This window comes from Argiope bruennichi, chromosome X2 (genome assembly GCF_947563725.1).
Source record: "Argiope bruennichi chromosome X2, qqArgBrue1.1, whole genome shotgun sequence".
Classification (NCBI taxonomy): Eukaryota; Metazoa; Arthropoda; class Arachnida; order Araneae; family Araneidae; genus Argiope; species Argiope bruennichi.
The window spans coordinates 53,798,183-53,825,545 of NC_079163.1; positions in this window are offsets into that span (position 1 = coordinate 53,798,183).

The following is a 27,363-nucleotide window of genomic DNA, read 5'->3' on the forward strand; positions in this document are numbered from 1 at the left end:
AATGCATATACATAAACAATTCATAACTCTAAATAAATAATTCGCAAAAATGCCTAATAGAGTCTACTCTCCCCTTAAGTTTAATAAAATAAGTCTATACTCCGAAGAATTGCTTTGCATTTTACACATATCCACATAAGTTTTGAGGTGAATACTTCCATACTACTTTTCTCACTTAAATAATCTAATTTAATTACTAGAAATAAATTCTTAATCAACGAAGCACTAAATAATTTTATTAAACGAGCACAAATTATTTATTGAAGCTGCATCTAATATAGAATATAAAGAGCATAAATACAAAGTGATTTTGTAAGTGCAATAATCTGGAAGTGAATCATTTCTTTACTTAGAATTTATAGACACTTACTATGTGAATGTTTAAAGTCTTTATTTGTTCTTTTAATTGCATAAAATAAATTCTTCAGACATTAAAATCGATAATACTCGACGAAGGTTTTTTTTTAAATTCAAAATTCAAAATTTCTCATTAATTTCTTTAGCCGCTGATCGATAATAGTTTCTCGTTATTTCCGACGGGAAAGTAGAGTTTTTCTCTGCTGGGTTAATCAAATTAAATAATTATATTATAACAACAATCAAATTAATTAATTAATTAATTGAGGTTTATTACCTTATTCAGTTTTATTGTTTAAAAAATCAGTAAAATTGTATTCAGGGTATTAGTTTTTTATTAATTAATTGTTCAGGCATTTTATACTTTTTTTTTAAATTTAAGAGCAGATTTGAATGCCTTAGTCATGTAAGACAATAATTTCCTAGAAATCAAATTTAGTATAAGTTCCAGAGTAAAATCCATTACAGAGAACATCTTTTAAATTTCTAAATGGGAATTAGCAAAACGATCTAGATATCAAAGGGACTGTTCCCTTTCGATTCCTTTAAAGGAATCATTATTCTAAGCATAAAAATATAAAAATCAGTAATGAATGAAATCCAAAATCAATAACAGTACAACTGTAAATGGCAGTGAAAAATAAATATTTTCTCGTAAGTAGGGCTAAAAAAATTTTTTTCGGAATAAATAACCAAAGTAAAGCCTAACGAATACATTTTGCATTTATGGCATTGATGCAAAAAATAATTTTGAGGGGTTTTTTAAGTTTGAAGATGAGATAATTTTTTGCAGTCTTTTTCTTTCAGCCAGTTGAGAAACAAAGAAAGATGAATAGTCATTCTGAAAAGAAAAAAAAACGTTTCCTTTTATCAAAATAATTGTGCTTGAACCGGTTTGCTTTTGACTATCAGCAAAATATATCCGAAAAAGAAGAAAAAATAATAATTTTATTGGTTAGATCTCAAAAAGATTTTCCTCAGATCGGCAAAAAATATAACTTCAGTCGATTCTGGACATAGGTTTGACAAGTAGAGGGAAAACAAGGAAAATACAGGACAATATTGCATTACTCTTTATGGCAATAAGGTTAAAATGAAATTACTTGTAAGGTCATAAAACAATACAGAGCAAGAGATAAGATATTAAATTTACTTCATTTTTTAAATGAAATTATTTTTAATAAATATTAATTTTCTGTTTAAGTAAACCAATTTAGTAAGAAATGTATTGCAAACTAATGCAGAAGTTATTTATTTTTAACAAACATCAATTTTTTGTTGAAATATACCTATTTATCAAGACTTTATTACACACATATGTACCCAACCTCACATCATATATGTGAAAAAATAGTTTTGAGCTTTTGAATAAATACAATTTTTATTTCTTTTTCAACCATCAAAGATGTTCTTTTGTTCAATACAATTTCACTGGATCGTAATTTCGGAGTTCTACATGATATTTTCGTATGTATCTGCAGGTTATTAATCTCTTAGGCAATTTTTCGAAAATTTCATCTAAATCTGCATATTTTGTATTGCATCTCTTTGTATTGTTTGGCTTCGAGGTCACATCACATCATTATTTTTAAAACCCAAAATAGGATGTGTGTGTGTGTGTGTGTGTGTGTGTGTGTGTGTGTGTGTGTGTGTGTGTGTGTGTGTGTGTGTGTGTGTGTGTGTGTGTGTGTGTGTGTGTGTGTGTGTGTGTGTGTGTGTGTGTGTGTACGTGCACGCTTGTGCGTATGTGCATGTGTGTGAAATCTTTATGATGTGAAATAATTTATGTGACGTTTCGAATAAATCTCATCCTTTTGATCTCATCTTTCCAGAGCTATCCTAGAGCACAAAATGTGAAGAATTTCTATGGTAGATATCCTTGAAATATAGAAAGATAAATTAGACATCTAACATAGAAACTTTCCTCTGAATTAAATTAAATGCCATGTTAAATTGTTTGATTACCCTATTATTCTTTTTAATTATGACTTTTTAATAAACTATTAACTTAAAATAATTTAAAACCCAAATAGACTTTTTATTTCCATAAATTCAGCCACTTTCAATTTTAAACATCACTTATGATTTCTGTTACAAAATGAAATCTTGCACCAATCAAGTTGTATAAATCGGCTTACAAGGCTTTAACGATTGTATTTCGATAAAATCTATAATTTTAAGACCAGTACGGTTTTTTATACATATAAAAGAGTCTCAATATTTGCTATCACTGATACCTTGATTGTCAGACAGGAATGCGACCTTAAAAAATAATTCGATGAAAATTAAACTAATAATTGAAATAATATATGATTGGAATTTTATTCTAACAGAATAAAAATTCAATGTATAACACAAATTCGTAGCATTTAATTCCAATGTCTCAAAGTGAATCTTTCCCATGCAAAGTATGAATCACCTTTCTCCTGATTCACTGCATTGTGGCAAGAGTAACTTGAGACTGTGAGAAAAGCAAGTCATTATAATGGTGTTAACAGCCAACTTCTCATTGTTAACAAGAAGGATCAAAATTGAGCCAGATCATGATGGGTCAGCGATGTCATAACCTGTGGATTAGAGAAAGTGTGAGAGAGATATAAAGATTAATGGTTAGAATCGACGTTCTGGAGGAAAGCAAAATCTTCTATTCATATGTTTTATGGTTCACTCGTTGTTTATTTTGTTTCGCCAGTCTTAAGACAAAGCATCTAAGTTTCTAAATGGAATGAAAGAATGATAACGTATTATTGTCTTTTCTGTTCTTGTTTTCGATATAATAAATACTAAATTTTATTGATTTAATGGATATCTTACTTCTTAACTTCTCGGCTTTGGCTTATGTGCAATATTACAATTAAACCCCCTGTTAAACAAACGCTAGTTGCTAGCTTCTTTCTCAAAGACATGCTTGTTACCTGGGCCTGCTTATTTAAAGGGAAATTTCGAATAAATCATGAATTCGCTAGATTTCTGTTAAAGTAAAGAACTTGTTAAGACAGATTTTCAAATAAAGTTTACTGAAATATTGTCTAGTTTCTACTCCCGAAAAAACATGCTGGTTTTAACGCCAGTTAAAACATTCATATAGAATATCTTATAGAAATATACGAAAAAAATAACGCAAGAATCTTCCCATTCATGAAATCATGATACGAAGTTAATCTTAAAATCATTCTTGTGTAATTTTAAAACGGGACATTAAACTATTCCAACTAAAAATATAAAATTAATTATTTTTGCTTTCAAATTATTGATAAATTGCTTGACAGTTGAAATATAAGTCGCTTTGATTTATTTTCTAGAATTACCAAATAATATTTTTTTTCCAAATTTTAATTGCCTAATACTAAATAAACGTTTAGGAAATTTTGTAAATAATAGTAAACGTTCGAAAGACTTCCTCATTTAAATAATTTTTACATCTCCTTCCTAAATTTCATAATCGCGTCGAGTATTGTTTTTATTAATTATTTAGCTTGCTGTAAAAATAATCAAAGAAGACATAATGAAATGTTTGCAGAGGCTTTTCATAGCAACAAAATTTTTCAGTGAAGCAATTTTCATCTTTCTGCAGTTTAAATAAAATTTAAATAGCATCTCGCGGAACTTCATTAAGGCTTCTTAAATCAGATAAGGGCTTCATTTTTTGCTGCAAACTCAATTAGAAGTAAGCAGTGAATAAACTGCGGGGACTTAAGGTTAACAGGTCCAGGATGGCGATTAATATGCAGTAACGGCGACACCTCTTCCGTGTACTTCAACTCATTATGGCGAAATAAATTTTTGTCGCACTCTTACTCAGCACTTGTACAGATTGAGAGATTTCAACATAAGATACGAAACTGTTTAGCCTAGTAGTGGGGAGATAATTTTCAAGTGAGAAACGCGGGTTGATATATCGTGTTTAAGTGCGAAACGTGAGGAGACCCTTAATCACGTATTTCTGAATCTCCGGACTAAATACAGATACCCAAATGAGGGTTTCTCTGAGCTGTTTTGTTAGACTTATTATTTTGCTATTAGCAAAATGACTGAACTCTGACCGATATTTTAACGGCTTCTAATGAACTGTATCAGTAAAAATCAATGAATCACCCCTACGCAGAAAAGAGTAACCAGCACCAAGAAATTTGATCGTTCCTATCTGTAAGAGTCTCAGAATTGGACCTAAATGGTAGAGCTGGAAAATAAATGAGCTGCTGAAATGGTAAGATATAATTTTATTTTTGTAAAGTTGAAAAATAATTGAGCCGTTGAAGTGGTAAGGGATAATTTTATCGTTATATAGTATGTTACAAATTTTGTGAAAATATTTTCTATGGTAATAATACTTTGATTGTGGAATTTGCTTATGAGCTTAAAGCAACCAGAGGAGTTTTCCTGACCATTTTTGGAGGGAAAAAAATATTTTCTTTATCAATTTTTTATTCAAGTGTTAGAGTATATTCATAGCTTCTTTTTTTTTTTTTTTTTTTTTTTTTGCATTTTGATAGTTATTTGAGGGGTTGTGAGGAATTAAAATTGTAAATAAAGTGATACACCCACTTTTTTATAGTAAATAATTATTATAATTTTTATGGGTCATTATTTAGGAATATTTTTATAATGTAATATAACGGCATTTAAGTTTGAAATTGATATATATTAATTAATTATTTTTATTTCCTTATAATAATGTAAAATAGTTTTACTGGTTTACAGCTTAATGAATCAGATAAATTTAAAAATACTAAAATCATATATTAATTGAGTTATTCTGCAAAAAGTTTAATCTAGAACTTTAAATGCATGTTAAATGTTTAAATAAATTTTTTAAAAAACGTATTTCATGCATTTTATTCACTAAATTTGAAAAAATAGGCATTTATTCATTATAAAGTTTGTTTTTAAAAGAAAAGAAAAGTAAAGATTTTTTCAAGTTCGAAATGCCCTATGAAAATAATTTTTTTCTATCTTCTGGAAATTTTGCATAGGCTTATAAAATGTTTTAACTGATAGATTTCCCCCCAAAATAATAGTTCTCTTTGTTACATGTGTTTATTTTGACGTTTCCCTCTCAAACACAATTATCAACCCTAACATTGTTTAAAAATTAGAGTAACTGACAAAAAAAAACAAATTAAAATTAGAGTATTAGAGTAACTGACAAAAAAAAAACAAATTAAAATTAGAGTATTAGAGTAACTGACAAAAAAAAACAAATTAAAATTAGAGTATTAGAGTAACTGACAAAAAAAAAACAAATTAAAATTAGAGTATTAGAGTAACTGACAAAAAAACAAATTAAAATTAGAGTATTAGAGTAACTGACAAAGAAGTAGACTGAAATAGAATTACTATACAGCACATGCAACAATAATTATTAAAGTTTTTTTAATTATTATCAATATATATAACCATCCATTGATACATTACACTCTTAATGTTACACCCTTTTGGCATTTAATCAACTACTGTTTTGGAATTTAGAGAGGCAGACAAGTTTGTTTTTATTATGTGTCCGAATAATGAATAATAATTAGCTGTGGGAATGTAAAACCGTTTTATTTACATTTTATGCAGGATTGTATTAAATATTAATGAGCTGAGTTGTTTAATTTGTATTAAGCGAGATTGCATTTTATCCATATCAGAACCCGGAAGTACTTATGACTGTTCTATTAAGTATGGTAAAGGGTTTGATAAAAGGTAGAAGTAGAAATGTCCAATCGGTTAAAATGTTTATATATCGCTGTTCCGTGTCGCATTTAATTCTATTCTCGCTTCACGGGGACGTTGGAAGTTAATTCTATTATTTTCTTTCATCAATTTTTATTTCGTATTTGGCAATGTATTTGTTTTATCTATATATCACAATTTGTTTGAATCAAACGCTTTAATCACTAAACATATGGAAATATACGAATGAAATTCGAATGGATGAATTGTATCTTAAATGCTGATCCATCAAATATTATTGAGTTATCCGATGAAAATCAAATAACACTTAGTTTCTTCTATCTAAATGGAAGTGTTAATGTTGGATGAAAACAAATGGCCTGCTTACTAATTGGATAAATGACCTATAAATCGGATTTGACGATTTACACAAAAGCATGTATGATGACAAAGGCAAAGGTCAATATATTCCGGCAGAAAGGTTACATTTCTTTTATAGCTGTGTCCAGGAAATTGGTAAGAGAATGTTTTAGCAATGCACAAATAATCTAAAGAAACGTTTCCAATAAGCCTTCACAGTTAAAAGATTTTAATTTTGAGAAATCGACACATAGTGTTTTCACTTTGTAAACTGATAAATCTTTCTACAATAGAATTATTAGTCGAACCTTTAGCTATCAGGTATAATATATTTAATTTTAAATTCTGTGGAATTAGCGTATTTTTATTTTCCTATGTTATATGAATACAGTAGACATATACATTTGTGTTGTTGATAGAAATCTTGATATACCGTAGTCTACTGATATATTCATATTCAGATGAATATTAAGCATTTGGAAATAAAAGAATCAAACGGAAATTTTTAAAAAAGCTGTACTAGAGTATTCTTTGGTACTTTTTGGTTTTTATGAATATTGAAATCTATCTCAGAAACTGACTTAAATTTCAACATCGCATGAGAGCTTTTACATTAATTTCCATCCTTTTATTCAAGATTTCGGTATTTTATAAGATAATATAAATATTAAGTAAGAATTGTTTGTCTTATAATTTGGTGACAAATATTTATCTTTGAATGTAAGCAAAAAGTAATAACATGCAACGGAGAAGATTTCAAGCTCTGAAATGATATAAAGATTTTCACAAGCTAAAGCTATAATTAAGAAATTGTCATTATATTTATCTTAAATAAATCTTAGCATAGTTTTTGAACCACAAAATATAGAAAGAATTTAAATATTCAATTAATTTGTCTGCTAAATTGAACTTGACCAATAATCTGGAATTAATTTCTTTTTTGTTACGTTATCTATTATATTTAAAAACATATTAAACATGAATAAAATGATAAATAATAATTTATAGTGACTCTTTTTATAAAATCATAATCATCATTGTCTGCTCTTTTAATTATTTTTTATCCATTATTTCTCGGATACTCAAAATAGCAATACATCTTTCACTTTTCTCTTTTATATATAATATTCCGAAGTAAATCTCCTTAGTATCCCTTACAGCTAACTTTCCAAATGAACTTTCATCAAATTTAAGAATGTCCAGATTCCAATATGTAGTAACAAGCCTTAAAAATCAATGTTATCTTCTAGCTCGAAGAGAGCAGATCCTAAATTGAAGAACAGCAGTGCTTGAATTTGCCTTGATCTGAAAGATTCTTTTGTCTGCCTTCTTCAAAAGCAAAAAGACGAAGAAAAAAATCCGGAAGCCATCGAAAGAGGCACAAAACCATCGTCGCTAGATATACTAATTGGGTTTCAGGGCTCAGAATGTGCAGCGCAGACCCTAGAGATCTCGTTATGGTATACTAAGCCTCACATAACGAATGTTCCTTCTATTAAACGTGGTCTGCCATTGACCGAATTCACCGTAAGAATCGATGAAAGGGAAAACCGATTCAAGGAGGGGGCTCAGTCATTTTTTCTACTAAGGTAAATCGTGAATTATTCAACTTTAGGGTTGCTTTTGCGAACAGAATTTTCACAAATGTAGCGGCGCTGCAGATTTATTTCATTCTTTTTTTTTTCGGTGTGGAACATAGAATTTAAATGGTAATCTCTGGGTATAAATAGATTTGCTGCGACTCAACAGAAGTTCGCCACTGGAATTCTTATTTTCATTTATAAATGTGTAATAAGAATAACGCTACAAATTTTAATTATTCTTAATTTCTTTCAAGCAAATCTCAAAAGTAAAGCAATGGAAAGGTAGAAATAGTTGTTTCGATTCAAAATTTGTTGAATACTTAAAACTGGTAATTTTGTTGATTAGTATATTTTTGCTATGAACTAAACTTTGCAAATCTGACTTTTTTCCTTACTAAAATGAGAATTTTTTTAAAAAGTTAATTTATTATGCAAAAATGGAATTTAATCATAAGTTTCCGTTTGTTATTCTTAAAAATAGAGCTACCGATGTTAAATATATACCTAGTTTTACCATATCCATCAAACTGAAGAGTTATTAATCATCATGGCTTTCATTGTAACTTTTAGCTTAGTTTATGTAAATAAAAAATATAATTAAATAAAAACAACATTTAATATAATAATTCCTTAATTATTAATTAAAAATCAAGAAAAACAGTTTCATAATGATTGCGCTATGGTTATATTTATAGGTAAGAACTTTGAGTTCTAAACTGAATCATAATCGGAATGGCCGGCGTCATGGCATAGGGGTAGTGCGTCTTCCCTGTCATCTGGACGTACCGGGTTCGAGTCCCGGTTAGGGCATGTTTGTTATTCTTCTGTGTTCTATCAGTGAGGTGTGTGAATGTGCCCCCCCTGTAAAAAGGACTTGTGCCAGCGAATGTAACGCATGAAGTAGCTAAGTCGCACTCTTCGTCCTAGTTGGCGCTACTGAAAAAACAAGATACGCTCACTCGGCTTAAATCGCTGACAGATAACTGTCAGCGGACTTGTAAAGTACCATAACTCACAACACAACAATAATCGGAATAAAATAGATCACATTATAACGGATGTCGAACATTTTGGATAAAGCAATATAATTTCCTATAAAAAATGTAATTCATATTTTTCCAGGAAATGGCTGAAAGCAATGTATAAACGAATGCAAATACATATTGATATTTATCATTGCATATATAATACATTAAATATTGTAAACTTTGAAATTGCTTAAGTCGTCATTTTTGATATTATCAGGTAATTCTAATATTTGATAGGTAATTCTAATAATTAATAGGTAATTCTTGATATTAATAGGTATAGGTCATACTGATTATAGGAGTTAAAATGACTGATTGAAAATTGAATAGGAATATGTAATTGTTCTTATATTTCATTAAAAGTCATAATAAAGTTCTAGAACAATGCATAAACTATATCAAATTTTTTAAGCATGAAATTTTAAAATCGTTAAAATGACGGTCTTGTTAGTTCTAGAGTTAATATTTTCCTCACTGGAAGTCAATTATAAAGTAAATAATCTTCATATACGGTCTTTTATTTATGATGCAAATTATTTTGAAAAATAAGCTTTTAATATTAAATGAAAATGACAGCCGAATAATCTGTTTTCATAATGAATTTGATATCAGTTAGTAATTATTATTAGCAGTAATTACCATCAATTAGTAGTTAAATGATGCGGATTTATCCTTCAGATTATCGATTTTGAAATCATGTCACTGTACACGCAACAGAATAAAAAACTAATTTATTTGTATTTTATTGGTCATTGGACGTTCTCTATTTGTAATTTATTAACTTTTGATAAATTTGACAAATGGAATTCTTCTATGTATCCATAAAAAGCTTACAGAGAAAATACCATTTCTTATTAAAGCTCTTCTAGCATAGTGAAGCTTTTCTACAATGAACCAGTGCAGTAAGCATTAAAATGAAATTGAAATAATTTGCATCAAAAATAAAATTTGCAAATCATTGCAAGAAACTTAGGCAATTATAGGATGGGAATTTCATCAAATTTTAGAAAGATTCAGTTTAACCATCTTTAAAATATGATGATTATAAAATAATTTCTTTATATATTTTTGCATTCGAAATTAGCCACTTTTAATTATAACTATAATACCTATATTTTTGTCTTCTTTTTTTACATAAAAAATGTATTCTCCAGAAATTAGTATTTCTATAATAGTTTATTCGTTTCTTTTTTAAAACATTTGGTGCACGTTAAATTCACTGGGGCCAAACGTCCTCCCTCTGGTGTGGAATGGAAATCTGGAGTGGGGTCGTCCTCATCATCTGACAGCGCTTCAAAATTAAGAGTTCCTTCCCCAAATAGCCCTAGTGTTGCTTTTAAACCGGATGTTAATATAACTACACTAAACTAAACTTGTTAAAACTTTTGCTTTCATTAAACAATTTCAAATCCATTAATTGCAACAAATATAGAAACCAAATCAATCAAATTATACAATGAATCAGAAAAATAAAAATATATATTTAAAAGTTTTGAAGTAAATATTTTTTTTTAATTTTCAAGTACCACACGCCTGCAATGTAGCACTAAATTATTTGTATTATATTTATTTTACTTGATGCAAAAAATTTTTTAACACATTGAACATCATGTCACTCAAATGTGACAAAATTTCCCACTTTTTTCTAAAATATTTTGAAAATATTATCACAGATTACTGCTATCTCAAGAATGCTATAGAAATTTCTCTAACTGTCACCTTCATAGCTAATTCCAATTGATTGATTAGCAAATATCATTAATTTCTTAAGTAAATAACGGATCAACATTTCTTTACTGGCGACAGCTGATCTGCAAAAAGAAACAAAGCAATCACATTAGCGAAAACAATCTTTATTTGCTTCAGGCCTAATTCGCAATTCTTCTGTTGTCCAATAATTTGTCTTTGCTCATTCTTCTTCTTTCTTTAATTATCTTATTTCTCAAAGTTGATGACTGAAAATGCGATAACGTTTCATTCGCACTTTTGAGTCGGATCTGAATGCTAAGTAGAATGCGGAAGAAGTTATTAGAGAATACGAATTGGAGGGCGTCAACTTGGATTAAGAAAAATGTTCGATAAAGTTTAAGAGATGAAGTTTTTATCTATTGAATATGGAAAAACAGATGGGTCATTAATCTTAATCCAAGAAAGGGTGGCAGAGTTCATTAGAATTACAGAAAACGCTAGCACGCGATGCAGTTCGTGCAGGAAGTAACAAATAACAGTAAGATTGGAGCTAGATTAGTCAAAGAGGGAATGTAGATGGTGACATCCAGATGAGGAGGGAAAAAAGGGATGATTTTTCATTTTTTTCCCCTAAGAAAAAAAATTGATTAAAATTTTGAAGCACATTTCAAATGCGAATGGATATCGATTATTTTGTTACGGAATGAGGGAAATTTTTTATCGTATTATCTGAGTGCGGTTTGGACATTTTTCTCTTTTTATCAATAGAAGGCAATAAGCAGTTATTTTATTATTAAAAAAAAGTTATCACTTTTAAAAAGTCATATTTTGCATGCATCTTGTTAATAAGAAAATTAATGAATATGAAAATTAATCCTTATAATTAAAGAAGAGAAGAACTTGAGTTCATCTGAAACGAAGTGGATGAATTTTAAATTGATGGCAGCAATATAAATTATACTTACTTTTAGAATACAAAATGAAAATAAAATTAAAGTATATCATTTGTATATTGCAAAGAATGTTCAAAAATAGCATTCAAGAACTTGTAACCCATATAATTATCCAAATTGTTCGGCAATTTCAAGTTCGATCTTGGAGAAAAAAGGCTTTGATATTTAGAAACATTTTTACACCGTAATATTTCTTTCTTAGATTATTCGCTGATCATTATTTCACCAAAATTTAATTATACGGATTAAATTATATGACTTTTATTCTCACCTCTAAAAAGTCGTATTATGCATGCATCGCGTTAATATGAAAAATATAGAATATGCAAATTAATTCTTATAATTAAAGAGGAGAATAACTTGAGTTAATCTGAAATGAAGTGGAAGTTTAGAAACAGTTTTACACCGTAATCTTTCTTTCTTAGATTATTCTCTCATCATTATTTCATCATATTTTAATTATACGGATTAAATTATATGACTTTTATTCTCACCTCTAAAAAGTCATATTATGCATGCATCGCTTTAATATGAAAAATATAGAATATGCAAATTAATTCTGATAATTAAAGAGGAGAATAACTTGAGTTCATCTAAAATAAAGTGGATGAATTTTAAATTGACGTCAGCAATATAAATGTATTTTTGCAGAACAAAATGAGTATAAAATTGGAATACATCATTTACGTTTTGCGAAGAATGTTTTAAAATAGCTTTCGCGAATTTGAAACCCATGTAATTATCCAAATTGTTCGGTGATTTGAAGTTGGATTGCCGAGAAAAAGTCTTTGATGTGTCGAAACGTTTTTACACAGTAATCTTTCTTTCTTAGGTTATTCTCTCATCTGTATTTCGCCACATTTTAACTATATGAATTAAATCAAACATTCTATTAACGTGTCAAATTATAAGAGATTTAACTGTAGATTAAAAAAAGTAAAAAGAGAGATAGGAGCACAAACTGAATGATCAAGTTTTTCGTTATTGTTACGTTGAACGATACCGTTGTTTTCGTGAAAAACATAGCAAATGCGGTATCGTCAGCACACGGCTACATTTCTAACAATAATAATTAAACGTTAATACAAGTGTAAATGATTATGGCTATCTTCTATTCTACCATTTTCCTCCTTCTTCAAATACTTTCTATTTTTTGGCATTTAAAAATGGAGAAATTTACATTTTTTAGCAATTTAATTAATTATTTGTAACAATATAAATTTATTCCATGACCTTGTACTTTAACGCATTAATTTAAAAATTTATCAAATCTACAAGAATTTACTGCTGTTAACCCTTCAATATTTAAAATTGGTTACATATAAATAATTAAGAACTAAAATTAAAACTAATGTATTCAGAAAGCATGTTAAAATTTTCAGAAGAATATTTCTTCATAATTCTCTCTCAGATGAGATTTACACAACAATTAATATAGTAATCGTCTAAAAAAGAAGAAGAAAGATAAGAAATACAACTTTTTATGAATTTTTGCTTATTATCAGAATAATACAAACTTATCTGTATTCGATTTAGGTATTTTAGTTTTAGCAGTTAAGAATATAGAAGGCATGCCACCAGGAGCTTTCTATGCGATGCCAATTATAACCAAGAAACTCTCTTCGATTATTACTTTTATTCTTTTATTTATTTGATTATTTTATTTTTACAAAATTAAAAAGTATTTCAAAAAGAAACAATAGCACTTCCGTAAACTGAGCGCAGTTTTAGTCGTTATCAGGAAATGGTAAGAAACACTAATTTTATTTTGACTTATTCATAAAATATTAAATGTTTAATTTAAATATTACAAGATGTAGAAAATATTGTGATAAATCACTATACGTTCATATATGTAATACAATTTGTATTTTAATATAACTTAAGAAATTTTTCAAAGGACTTTATATTTCTTTTAAGCTTTCTTAAGCCTGTAGATAATGGCAGAAAAAAACCATTAATATTAATTTTATGTAGTTATACGATTGTAACTTTTTTAAGCAATTCTGAGTGTTTTGGCACAGACATCGTAATTTTTTATAAAAAGTTCTGCTTTCACTTCAATAGAAGGACTTTTGACATTCGCCATCAAATTAACATGTACCAGCTGACAGGTCCATAGCTGATGTGGACACGCACAAATTTTATACGGAAAATATTTAAATAGTGTACTAAAAATGTGAGTCTTACTTTAATACTATCAGAAAACAATTTTATCCTAGGTGCTGTTATTTCCCTCTTAACATATGCCGCTTTTATAGCAAATTCACTTCAATGTAATTTTAGAGAGAAAACTTCTTACAATATATCATTTTCAAGAGTAAGATTTTATTATTACCTAATGAGGCTTCTAAAAGTAAGTTATCCAAAATTTACATATTGAAGGGTAAAATGAAGAAGTAAATTTGATAGAAATGACATACGACATTTGAAAACATGATTCAGAAGGTTATAAGAAAACTGGAAGATAAGAAATTGAAATTTTTACTCGAAAAAGCAAAAGAAAAAACCAAATTTAACTGAATTCTAGGCATTTCTTAACACAGATCAATTTATTATTTTTGGAGATCTTTTCCTTAGTAGAATTCTTCCAATGGGAGAAAGAAGGCGAAGTCATAAAGCAGAATATCACAGCCATAAAGAGTTCTTAGTCAAATGCAAGCAATTTAAATTAATAATTATTTTACAAAAAGAAAAGAAAGTACAGAAGAGCGGGTAAAAAATTGCGAAGGAATTTCAGAGGAAGAATGCGTCAATGAAGTATAGGTATATATGCATTATCGTGATGATGCAGAAAGCGTTACACATGAAATGCATTATTGTGATGATGTCAGTTAACCCAATAATGGCATGTTACACGTGCCATTGTTGGGTTAAATTTCTTTAAAATAGAGTGTTCTTTTAATTAAAAAATGTAATATAAAATGCGTTCTTTTTGGGTGGGAAGAAAATTTCGGATGCTGACTTCCTTTTTTGCATTAATTATTTACTTCGCATAACGTAGCTTTATTAAATAACATAACAACTATGTACTATGGAGGTTATCAATAATTTAAAATTCCACAGAAAATTTATTTCTTAATGAAATTTCTGATTGACTTTTTGTATTAAATAAAAAGGTTACATTTACCATTTTAAACAACCAGAGTCATGATGATATTTATTTAGCATTCAATGATCTAAAAATAAAAGACTAATCAAATTAATTGCAATCGAGCACTCAAAAACCTCAAATGATTAAATATATATATGTATATAGTTTTTTGTAAATTATTCTAATCTCACTAACTAGACATGCGTGTTCTATCTTTGTCGGTAATGAATGCTTTCAAAAACACTGAAGAATTGTAATAAATTCTTTTATTAACTGTTATAAATATTTGTCTGAAAAATTCTCCGTGAACTTACTCGTTACAAATACCATATTTTTAATCAAATTTAACCTTTCCTTTCTTACCGGCAAAATATGTAGAAAAGTTTCTTCGAACAGTTAGTTGTATCAGTAAAATCCGCACCACGCAAAGATAATTATCCTCGTAAGTAGCGGGTATCATGAGACCGAGTTCATTTCTTAAACTCCATTCCTCATTAAAGCTGTCTTTAATATGGAAATTTATTCCCTAACATTAAACTCGACCTCCCTGTTTCGAATGAGGAGTGGTTCCTGTTGGGCTGAGTGTGAAACCAGCAGATGGTTCCACCTTTCTCGTGAGCTAAAAGCGATACTTGAAGGGGGTACTCAAAGGGGTGGTCGGTGCCAGATGAGTTTCCAGGTAGCTGTTAAGCACACCGTCTAACAGCCCCGGAATGTGCGTAAGAGCTCTCGCTGTAAAATGCTGCAGTGACTCGAACAATAGACAAATATTTGATAAACGAGGTCATCTTATCCTTAAATGACTTTATTGCCTCGATCTCCAGAGCAGATGAGCATAATTGCTATGTCTGCTGAAGTGAATAAGAGCGTTAGGCAAGTAGTAAAATGCTTGCAGGCTCGATATCACGCATCGCCAAGGGACTGCTAATGGATTAAATGACTCTTCGTCGTTGTTTTCCTACCTTATCCTCAAAGGTTTTGTCCTGGGCAGACATATTCTCCGGAGCCTACCGGTAGTAATATCTTTCCGGTAGAAAGGAAAACCTCTGAGGGCTTTACTGCTGTTTTCTCAGTTGCACGCTCTAAGGGAATGGGATTTCACCTCATGCATGCTTCCGTTTTATAACATTAAGAAGGAGGAAGAAAGTCTACTTTATCATTTGGAACTAATCAATATGTATCTTCCAAATGAAGAAATGGGTCCACTTCCTAATTAAGGTAGTAATGATAATATTTTTTTTCTTTCTTCCTCTAGAACTATTTAGAAAAGAGAATGAGATTTTTTTTTCTGTAATCTCAGATAAAACTGATGAAATTATTTCTCGTGCAAAAAAATTGAGATAAATGATTAAGGCCTTAAATAATGGATCGGGAGTAAAGAAACGGAAATTAAATGAAATTTTTTTTTTCTCAGGTTGCATGTTTGATCGGAGAAAAGCAAAAAGAGAAAAGTTTTATTCAAATTTAAATGGTAATATATCCATTAATAGAATCGAGTTCTTCAATGATCTAAAAACTAAATATAAAAAATTATCTTATGGAAATTCGGAGATCTTGAAGGTGAATAATCGCTTTAATAAATAAATGATAGTCTCAGATTTTCGGTTATCTTCATTTTAATTTTTATTATTATTGAATATATTTCAATCAATTTTTTATTAGCAAAACTCTTTAACATTAGCTTTATATATATAGTCAAAAAATATTGTCAAAACTAAAATCATTTTAATATATTATTTATATTAAAATATTATTTATATTATTTATTATATTACAGGCTATTCACTCTTATCGAGAAACAATATTTAATTTCTACACATTTAGTTGTGAACGTGGTGGCCTTGTTGTAAGCTGAGACCTTGTTGTATGATCTCAACTTCGGGACCGGAGGACTCCTGGTTCAAAAACCCAATTTTACCAAAGATCCGTTAACTCCTGGGAGGGGGGGGGGAGAGGCACCTCAAAATGAGGATGAGATGCTTCTGGCATGGTGGTTGGATCATGCCACCCTGGAGGGTACACAAATAGATGGTGGATCTGACTCCTCTCATCGATGACGGGACGTACTTCCTTCTGGGAGGGTTGTACCTTGGCCGGTGATGACCCTTAAGACTCACCCACAGTTCCCGCCAGTGTTGCTGTTGCGGTGGATGTGCGGTGGAGATCCGTCTTTCATGTGAGGTAATATGCGTTAAATGTATCGTGAGTCAAATGTCCTGCCTTTGTATAGTGCAGAGGCTTGGAGAGTAGCCGCCAGCTCAGCGTCACCATATCATGTGACCGAGGTTCAAAATTATGAAGCGCACTCGAATATAACCCTAGTGTTGCTTCTAAGTGGGACATTTTTATAACTAAACATCTTATAATACTCCCTTTAGAGAAAGGTATATACTTTGGCTGAAAAAATTGCGTTAAAGGATGTTATGCATTGCGTTTTACATTGTATAATCAATTAATATAGTGCTGAAAAAATTAGGAAATCTAAATTTTGAAACAATTTGTGTTAGTTATATATTTAATAAAGTATTATAGACAATACACCATTTCAATAAAAAAAGTTCCATTTTTCTGCGACTAAAACTGATCGAATTATGAAGCTCCGAGTATCACTATTTTAAACTACTTCTGGGGCTGCTTCAATAATATTCACCATATACCGGATGGCATTTGCCCAACGTGTCAGCTCATTTGTTGAAAATAATTTCAAAGCTTCATAACTTTCCAGTTTTGGGAACAGAATTCTGTGGAATTTTTAAAAATTTAAAATATTAAAATGTCAAGAAAATTTTACTATATATGACTATAAAGACTGAGGGATTGTGTAGAAATTTAGATTTCATATCTTTTTTCATCAGTACAATTATTGATTTAGAAAATATTAAGTATGATTCTTTAAATCATTTAAATTATTTTACGGATTGGAAATATATGTAAAACTTAAAAATTTTTTGATTGAGCCACGATTTGATTAAATACTTGTACCAAACATCTTCACATAAAATCTGCATTATAGGGAAGTGGAATTTTAGAATATTCTAGTATATTGAAAGTTGAGGAGATTGCATCGCGTTGTCAAATTTATTCAAAGAGACATAATAATGTATGGGTCAATATTTAACACTGTTACGAATTTATAATATTGCTACCCAGCTCAGTTAGTTTCCTAGTAAGGAAGAGAGTTTTACAGATATCACTGATGAATGCTGAATGGATGACTGATCATTTGGAGACAAAATGAAGGAAATAGAATATTCAAGAATCTTAGCGGTAGTTTCATTAAGACTCGAGTTCCGGAGTTTATTTCAGAATATTCGATGCTCTGTTATAGGAGTTATGAAAAGGGAAGTCGAGACAAAAATCAGTCCACCAGTCGTTGCCAGTTGAGTTGAGCTTAAGCGAAAGAATTGAGAGACATGGGTAGTTCAGCGAATTCTCTCTTTCAAGTACTGATGACTAATGAGTTCTCTCCGAACGCTTTGGGTTCTTGAGGTTGTTTAAAAGCAATTTAACTGCATGTGTGCTACCGCTTACTGCAAGTGCTTGTTCCTTTGCTTTGCTACTGTTGATTCGTATTTTTGTACAGAATGAAGCGTCATTATCCTTTATTCAGCATGTGGATTTATCTATTTTGCTGTATACCCTCTGGAAGGATTTTTGCTTAAACAATATACTTATATATACACAGCTTAAGCATTCATTATAAACTAAATGGCTTCGCCAACAACTTGTCAGACTAATCTTAAAGTTTTACTGAGACCAAAATTATATCAAATTTATCTTTTCTTTGATGATTCTCCTGATTTTTTTAGGAAGCTATTTATTTTATTTATATTACTGCGTTAAATTTTAATTATTATTTCATTGTTCCTGAAAATCAATAATAGGAGGCTGTAGGTTAATCACTAAAAATATTTCTTCCTCAAATTTAAAAAAAAAAAAGCACTTGAGATTATTTTTATCGCAAAATACATTTTATGTGACTTCAAATATTAATTGTATGATTAATTCTAAAAATGGGTTTTACACAAATTAGAAATGCAGGGTGAGTAAAAAAAATTTTTTGTCGAAATATGAACCCTAAATCTTATTGTACAAAGAAATGAAAATAACTGGGGATGTATATATTTTAATATAAATTTTATAGAATGACATGAAAGGCAAAAAGTTATGACTACAGTGGAAAAGTTTCGAAATTTGAGATGACAGCATATATTTCTTTACTGCAATGTAATTTTCACAATGAAAAATTATATCTGACTTTGGGGCAGCGCCCGCACAATTCAACAGACAATTGAAAAAAAAATGTTAAAATAGCCAATTGAATGAATATTTAATGAATGGAATGAGCTTAAAAGATTTTTTTTTTACTTTAAAAGCAGTGTGACATTTTTCTTTGTTTATTATTTCTTAATACGCTAAAATAGAGTTATTTAATGAAAAAAAAATTTCACAGCAAACATATGTACAATGTACATGACTAAAGTACACATTGGAAGTTTTCCTAAACAAATATTGATAAGTGAATATTGTATTCAACAATAAGCAATTCGCGGCAAGTTTATGTTCTGAAATAAAAATTGAGAAAATAATACATGAATTTCAGTTGCAATAGTGAGACAAAATAAATATTGTAAATTTCTCCCCAAGGTGACATTTTTTTTTTTCTAAATACAATATAAATTTCTGTTAGAAAGTTCTTCATTGTTCATATTTTTCCATTTATTGAAATTCTCAGAAGATGACTTCAGGAAATTTTAAAATAGTTCCCTTTGCTTATAAAATATGTACAGCATAAAAGACGAAAGTAACATTATTTTGGCATTTTCTTCGAACGAACTCATTTTGGTGTTCGTTTGAAATTGCTGCAAAACAAAAATAAAATAAATAAAGCTAAATTAATACCATATTCAAATTCATTGTCGGATTCAAAATGACCATTTTAATATTTAAATAAATGTCTTTTTTTTATCTTAACTCTTTTCTTAATCTTCTTGTTTCAGATTCAAAATATCTATCTTTAAAACTTTACAATGAAAAATTCTAACTAAAAATTTTGAATAATTAAAATGCCTTATTAATGTTTTTGCATTCAACTTGGGATTTTTTTTTAAATATTGATGAATATAAAGCAGCAACGTTTCATTAAAAATGGTTTTACATTCTTTAGAGCTTTTTTTTCCTTTTTGTCTTCAATGCTTCTTCTTTTATCGGAATTTAAGAACTGAAGTATCAAAACTGTTATTTTGATCATTTTGCTTTACCTTCAATTTTTTAAAAACTCATTTTATTTGATGCATTATCTTTGTAATGGTCTTTCAGACAGGAATTTAATTTATTGTTTCTTTTCAACATAAGGTTTTTATTAATTGTTAATTCAGGAAAAAGTTGTTTAGGAAAATCTAGTCTTCAAAGAAGCGATTTTTTTTTGTCATTCGGGATTTAAAGTTATAATTTTAGAAATTATTCATCTAAAATTGTTTTTGATATTGATCGTTTCATGAAAGTATATCAGGTGTAGGAGATCCTATTCATAGGTTACAAAGAAAAAAAAATTTAAATTATTCTAAAATTTTTCACTTCTTTAAAATTAATAAAAAAATGCATCAATAAATATTCAACAATTCTATGCTTTCATTAACTTAAAGCTGTCAAAACAATTCTTTCATCATTTTAATTCAACAGGAATGTTAATCTTTGTAGACTTTCAAAGCAGCATTTAAAATTTCTTTTAAATCGAAATATTATATCTTTTTACTTGGCGTTTTTGTGTTTACTCATTTCGAATGCATTTTTATATCATCAAGCGACTGTAGTATATTATTTTGGCAACACATTAAAATAGATGTCCCCTGTCACCTAAATCATCCTCAATTTATATTCACAACTAGCCGCCTTTGGCGACTAGCCGGTTCGCCCATCTTAATGTTCGTTAAAATTTTAATAATTAAATATTTTACGCAATTCCTACTTTAATAACTTCTTCATCAAAATATTTTAAAACTTCAAATTTTGATATATAATTCACTCATAATATTATAAACGAATTCAGTCACAACGTAATATGTATCTCTCTAATTTTCTGTTAGTTCCCGTAGAATTTATACTATAAATTAAAGTGTAAATGATTAATCTGCAATTAATATAATATTTTTTACTGAAACAAAGCATTTTTTTAATACTATGATTACTGATAATAGAGTCACTGAGCGTTTAGACTTTATGGGCACTAAAGAATATCTTTCTTAATTTATGTAATATCTCAAGAATTTGTCAACAAAATATTCTCAGATTCATCATGACCAGAACGATTCATTAACAATGTTTAATTTTAAATGCATCAAACATTAAGAAAATAAAATGAATCGTTTAAAATAATCGGTTGAAAACAGGTTAAAAAAACTACTTAAAAAACGATGTACTTAAAACTATAAGCGTATACAAAAAATATATAACTAACTTAAATACAATTTAATTACAAAAACATGCAACGAACCTAAAAATAATTTAAATCGAGTTCGCTTCCGTTGAAATGTAAACAATCATAATACAATGCGCATGCGTGAATTTTCAACGCCAGTTATGGAACGCAAATGCGTGATTTTTTCTACGCCAGTTGGAGTAACGCTATGCAGATTAGACATTTTTAATTTCCTTTATTCTGTTTTATTTTAATTCAAAAGTACTTAAGAATGAATCTGAAAGATCGATTCATTAACAATGTTTAATTTTAAATGCATCAAACATTAAGAAAATAAATAGAATCGTTTCAAATAATCAGCCGAAATATCTTAAGCCTAGCCTCATGACTGTTGGGAAAAAAATTGAAGCCGTACTCATTTGGCGGTGGGGAAAATGAAAAGATTTTTTTTGGCGGGAAAGTTAGTTTTTAATTAATAATTAAAATTCTAATTAAAAATTCAAAAAAAGGGCTATCCTATCTTTTAAGTTAGATCAAACTGCACACGGTGTGCAAATTTGATTAAAATCGGTTAAGTAGTTTAGGAGTCCATCGCGAACAAACAACGTGACACGTAATTTATATATATTAAGATAGTAACTAAATATTGTAATAGCTTAATTTGTGTTTACATAAGGTTTAAATCAATAGAACCAGTAAACTTATTATTATAATAACTAAATTTATGTTTTACGTAGGAATTAAGGCAAAATTTATTGTTGACAATTTTAAGTGAGATTTCGACCAACTTTTCCAACAGTATTGAAAAGAAACTTGATTAAAAAAGGTAAATAAAAAAATAAAAAGTGTATAGTAACTATATATCAGTTCATTTTTGTTAAAAATGCCAAATTAAAATAAGGCTTATTAAAACAATCATTAATTTAAAAGGAATAAACTTTTTTTAAAAGCAAACCAAAACAAAGAAACAAGAAAAAAATCTGTATTAAGTATTTTATTTTAAAATTAAGGTGTACGTACACACTAGAAGGTTTTTTTTAAATTTTAATTTTAAAAAATCCAGTTTTTTTTGCAGTAGATCATTAATATATGTTTAAACTCATTTCAGTGAGAAAAAGCCATATTACACTAATTATTAATTAATTAAATAACATTTAATGAGCTAATTAGCCTATTTTTTGAAACATGATATCTTAAATTCTAATTTGTACAGACACACAATTCTAGTTGGAAATTAGGCCTAATATTAGTCTCCATGTTGTCTGCCTCAATCAAGTTATAAAAATATATAGTTTTTTTTAACAATTTTTTCATCAACGATGAATAGAAAAAGCGAGATTTTTTCTGCAATTTTAACTTTTAAATAGCTATTAAAATTTTATTTCTATAAATATATCTTTGATTGAGGCACAAAACATCCGCTATTTCATACAGATTATTTTGATATATAAATAATTGTATTTGGTTCATTTCTTGTTGAGTTATAATTGTTTGAATGAAGCAACAGAGTGGAAAAATATCATTCTTCATAAAATGAGTTTTAAAAATACCGTAAGTAGAGTTTTTAATGAAAGCACCTTAAGAAAAATAATTATAACTAGAGAAATATTCCGAATATTGACAACATCTTGGTATCGTTTGAAAGCTAAAGGATCAGAGAACATTATTAAGCAATAAAAAATTATTTGATATTTTGAACGATTTTCGAAATTTCAAGTGTGTACATACACCTTAAATATAAAAATTGTTGTTTATGATTTTGAATTGAAAACATAAAATTATATATCTTTTTGCTGAATGAAGATACTTCATTCAATAAATCTATTGTTGAATCTTTTTTTCAAACAACTAGCCATATTTTGTGTGAATTTTAAAACTCTATATTTAATATGCAATGACATTTCACACATATTAATATTATTTATTGAGAATTAATTAATATCAAAAGAAGGGATTTTTAAATAAAAATTATTTCATATAAAATATCGAAATCATATGCTCTTCTTAAACATAATAAAAACATGAAACAATTAATGCTTATATTGGTGCACAAAAATTAAAGATATAACGTTATTTAAAAATTTTTTAATAACGTTCTTCTTATTGTAAGCGTTAAAATCCACTCAAATCATGCCGTAAGATTCTGAAGATGTTTGAATAGAGGTAAAGCAGATAAAACGTAAAAAAAAGGAATATAAAGGATACAAAAGAGCTAAAAGCAGAAAAAGAAAAGCCTATGTCACGGGGGCTGAAAGAAAATGTCAGACTTTAGTAGGATGTATGATAAACTTGCATGGATCATCTGTAATGCTTAATATGAAATTAGCAACAAGTTATTTGGATATCTCCTGCCATTCCTTTTGTAAAGACAATCATGGATATGGAATTATTGCTGAAGTTTGGTGACATGCTGCCAAATACTCCTTAGAATGCCCCATGACGAATTCTATTGAATTCAAGACTGGAGATTTTTGGACCAGTCCTTGAATATTTGGGCTTCCATTGTAGTACCTCAATGACAACCACTGTACGACGAGGCTTTCCATTATCGTCCAGAAGAGGAAATGAGGACACATAACATCTGCAAAATTGACGCGCGTGAGCAAGAACTTTGGTAGAATAGCTGCTATCGCATATCCTTTTATATCTGTCGGTCAAGACACCTATGGTCCATCACTATGCTTGCTTTTGGATAACTTCTATTAAAACTTCAGACAGTTATCCCTGCACTTTGAAATGATATCTAAGCTCTGACAAGATGTTGTCAACAATCCTGAATTCCTCACTCATACTAATCAATCTTCTTCCAACATTCCAGTGATCTCGGATTGCCGCCAACATGATTGCTTATTGGATTTTCCCATTTAGACGGCACCTAGACTTCGGTTAACACCATCAAAATAGCCTTTACAAAAATGATGAACTTATAACGCCTGTATGATTTTTAACATTCCGAAAATCCCGTAGTAAATCAAGTCGCAAATATATGCATGTCTTACCGAACTGATTTTATTCAGTCTCCTGACTGGTTATTAGTCAAATCTTTTGCTCGTTTCATCGGTAAGTCAATTTGAGTCCACTGAGACAATACTTAGACTTCGTTTAAATCCATCAATGCCATACATTATCTTACATTACATACATTGCGTGTTTATTTTACGATTCCGACATTCTCCATGTAAATCGCGTTGAAATTATATTCATATCTTTCCGAACTGATTTTATTCTGTCTCTTGATTGTTTATCAGTCCAATCATCTGCTCGTTTTATTGTAAATTCAAGTTTTCCACTTCGTCATTAATTTTTGTAAATCAGTGGAGGGTTTTAGAGTTTCTTTCTTTGATAATTTCTCCAACGACATAGGAAAATAGAAATACATATGAAATTATTCTTTGACCATTTGTAAAAATATAGAGCAGGAAATGATTTTATATTTTTATTACTTTTACTATATTAAGATACATAAAGTTTGTTGTAACTTTTTTTTCTTCTTATAAATGAAATGTGACGCTCCAGTACTAGGTATGAAAATTTTGAAAAATATTTTATACACCACTGAAACGAGTTTCAAATATTTTCAAATTGTTTGCTTACATCTGGTTTGTTGACGGAATTTTAAAACTGTGGACTAATAGAAAAGTAATTGCTTAGGACGTAACAAAGATTATTAAATAAATTATATTGTCATCACAGAGGCTTACTAAAATATCCAGACAAAAAAATGTATAAATGCTTCTGCTGTCACTGAAAAAAAATAAAGAGAAAAATCATCTAAAAACTGAAATAAAAATAAGAATGAGTACATAAACTTATTTTTAAATCGAAGCGTTCCAGCTGACGCTGAGTTTTGCAATATTGGCCTTTTTTCAATATTGCGTATTCCATGTATACCATTGCAAAACAAACAAATTAGATTGATGCGTAAATCCTGGCTGTTTTCTTTCAGAGCAATAAAAAACCCCCCTTTTTTTCATCATTTTCAAAGAAGAATTCAAACAGCGAAAAACAGAAGGAATAATATGACTCTTATACAAACTTCTAGTTTATTTTTACTCAGGCTTTGAAAGTAATTTATTTGGCGGCGCATTCATATTTTGATAAAACTGTTTTAGCAGCACATTGTTTTGTAAATTTAATTCGTATTCTTTTATATTCCAAAACAAAAGAAGCAATATATTAATATGATAAAACTTTCAGACGTGTTTGGGTTAAATTCGTACATCAAATAGAGAGTTAAACATTCCTTTGTGGCGATTAATCTGTATGGGTTTTCATTCATTTTCGCTTTTAAAAATTTTGGTATCTTCCTATGAATAATAAATTTTTATAGTAAACGAATCTATATCAGAAGAAACCATGTATCAAACCACTATGCAATTATTACAATTCTGGAAGGGAATTTGATTAATTAAAACTGTGCTATGGGCAAACTTTTCAACACTCTGTCATTTTTATAATACTAGACACCTAAGTAATATTCTATGTAAAATTTATCTAGAAAGCTTTTATCCTCTTTTTATGAATAAAAGCGAATGCAATCCTTCCTTAAAACTTTTTGAACAGAATTGGCCCACATTCGTGTTGCACATTGGAAATGTTTGTTTATATTAATGTTGCCGTTAGGATATAAGAACAACAGAGCTAACTAATGATCGCATAATATACATAAAATACAGATAGCCATTTCAATTTTGGAATTTACTGAGCTTTTTGCAGAAGAAAAGAGTGTTATATCATAAGATAACATATAACAAGAGGATGTTGCATGAGTTTTATATATTACATAATGTGATGCCGTTGGAAATGACTTCATAATTTTAACTGAAGAAAGCATATTTATGCAATTTTCCATAGCATCATTTTTAGCTTAATTCTCAGAAAAAACAAAATTTATATGTTAGAATGCGTTTTATAGTCTTGGCGTCCCTAGTTGATATTTATTACCGCATAATTAATATTAGTTAACTGTGTCTCAGGACATAATATCAATTCCCAAAGTTTTTATTATTGTTTAGTAGACAAATTTATTTGTAAAGCTTTGAGAAGCCAACAAAGTATTATTTTAGGAAATTCTTCAATAACTATTTTGTTTTTTAAAATGTTACTTCCTCCATTTTCTCATGTTATTCATTCTTAAATTCCTTCTCTTTATTTTATACGGATACAACAGAGCAGAAATTACAAAAACCGAAATTTATGTGAAGTTAATATAATAAATATAAATCTGAGTAATCTTAAATTAAGAAAAATAAACCTCCACTAGTATATTTGCCTAAGTAAATGAGAAAAAATAATTTGTAAATTTCAAAAAATGATATTCTAGTGCTATTTTATTTTTACCCTTTATTACACTGTTACATGTCAATTGGAAAATAAAAATGCCTAGAAAAGGCTTTTTATGAAGGTTTTTCTCAGTTATGATAAGTTAAAGAAAAACTTATTCATTTTTTATGATAATGTAAACATTTCTATGCTTAGATAGCAATGTGTCAAATACAGGAAATGAATTAATATTAACACGTCATTCTAACTATCTGAGAAAAAAATATCTCACGCTTAATGCAAAGCTCGTGAAAACGTTTCACGAATTCGATAAGGATATCTTTTTAATAAAAGACAGTTGTTCGCTTTCCGATTTGAGCTTCTGTAATGCCTCCAAGATATATCGTTCGTCACTCATAAGAAGTCACAATTACCTGTGGATTTTTTGTCACCTTTTTCCTTCCTCGCAGGAACAATTCCTGGCGAACACGTTAAGTGCTAAAAAATACTCTCTCGACAAAGTGGCTTCTTCAGATAATCCTCTTTTTCAATGAAGTGCTTGCACACACAATGGATCTTTACTATTCTTATCTTCACTCACTTTTTTCTCCGGCTCGATGCGCTCAAGTGCGAGCTCGTTTTCTTGCCACAATGGGAGAAAGAAGTTAAGCACTCGCATTAATCACTGTAGAAATGAATGGACAAGCTACGATTTCATCAATTTGTATATACGATCATCGTCTTACAATCGTGCCTTTGTGAAAATGTCGCAGATATGATGACGCAAGAGATCAGGCTGACAAAAGGTTTTGAATAATGATTCGAATCAATTGAAACCTTTTTTTTTTTCTTCTTCTTTGATTTGCATGTTCTTTTTTTTTTAAGCAAAAAAAAGAATTTCAAAGATTTCTAGGGCGCTTTTGTTATGCGGTTTATTTAACTTTTTATGCAATTCTCTTAA